The sequence below is a fragment of the Schistocerca piceifrons genome, chromosome 1, assembly GCF_021461385.2.
Source record: "Schistocerca piceifrons isolate TAMUIC-IGC-003096 chromosome 1, iqSchPice1.1, whole genome shotgun sequence".
NCBI classification, from domain to species: domain Eukaryota; kingdom Metazoa; phylum Arthropoda; class Insecta; order Orthoptera; family Acrididae; genus Schistocerca; species Schistocerca piceifrons.
Genome location: NC_060138.1, coordinates 1098406772 through 1098408215, shown reverse-complemented (window position 1 = coordinate 1098408215; position 1444 = coordinate 1098406772).

Genomic DNA, 1444 nt, shown 5'->3' with positions numbered 1-1444 from the left:
TCGATTTACTTTCAAACCATATTCTCTACTCATTAGACTGTTCATTCGATTCAGTATATCCTGTAATTCTTCTTCACTTTCACTGAGAATGGAAACGTATCAGCGAATCTTATTATTCATATTTTCAGGTTGAATTTTAATTCCATTCTTCAACCTTTCTATTATTTCCATCGTTGCTTCTTCGATATGTAGACAGAACAGCGGGGGCGAAAAATTACATTCCTGTCCTACACCCTTTTTAATCCGAGCACTCTGTTCTTGATCTTCCACTGTTAGTATTCCCTCTTGGCTCTTGAGCATATTGTATATTACCCGTCTCTCCCTATTGCTTATCCCTATTCTCCTTAGAATTTTGAACATGTTGCACCATTATACACTGTCGAACGCTTTTTCCAGGTCCACAAATCCAGAGAACGTGTGTTGATTATTCTTTAGTGAACGTGTGTTGATTGTTCTTTAGTCTGTTTCCATTATCAACTGTAACGTCAAAACTGGATCTTTGCTGCGTTTACCTTTCTAAAGCCAAACTGATCGTCATCTAAAAAATCCTCGATTTTCTTTTCCACTTATCTGTATATTGTACTTGTCTGAATCTTGGATACAAGGGCTGTTAAGCCGATTGTGCAATAATTCTCGCACGTTTCAGTTCTTGCAGTCTTCAGAATTGTGTGGATGATATTTTTCCTATAGTTAAATGATATATCGCCAGAGTCATACATTCTACACACCAACGTGAAGAGTCGTTTTATTACCATTTCCCCAAATGATTTTAGAAATTCTGATGGAATGTTTTCCATCCCTTCCTGCCTGATTTGATCTCAAGCCCTCCAAAGCTCTTTTAAATTTTGATTCTAATACTGGATCTTCTATCTCTTCCTTAAACGACTGCTATTTCTTCTTTTATCGCCTCATCAGATAGGTTCTCCCCTTCATAGATGACTTCAGTGTACTCCTTCCAACTACCCACTCTTTCTTCTCTACGTTTAACAGTGGGATTCCCATGGTACTCTTTATATTACCATTCTAGCTTTTAATTTCACTAAAGGTTGTTTTGAATTTTCTATTCGCTGAGTGTGTCCTTCCGACAACCATTTCTTTTTCGATCTGTTTCGTCTTAGCTTCTCTGTACTTCCTACTTATTTCATTCCTAAGTTACTTTTATCTCTGTATTCCTGAATTTCCCTGAACATTTTTGTACTTCCTTCTTTCATCGATCAACTGAAGTATTTCTTCTGTTACCCATGGTTTCTTCGCAGCTACCTTCTTTGTATCTATGTTTTTCTTTTCGTTTACTGATTTCCCTTTTTAGAGATGTCCATTCCTCATCAACTGTACTGCCTACTGAGCTATTCCTTACCGCACTATCTATAGTCTTAGAGATCTTCAAGTGCATCTCTCGTCTTTAGTACTTCCGTTCCCACTTTTTTGCGTGTTGATTCTTCAC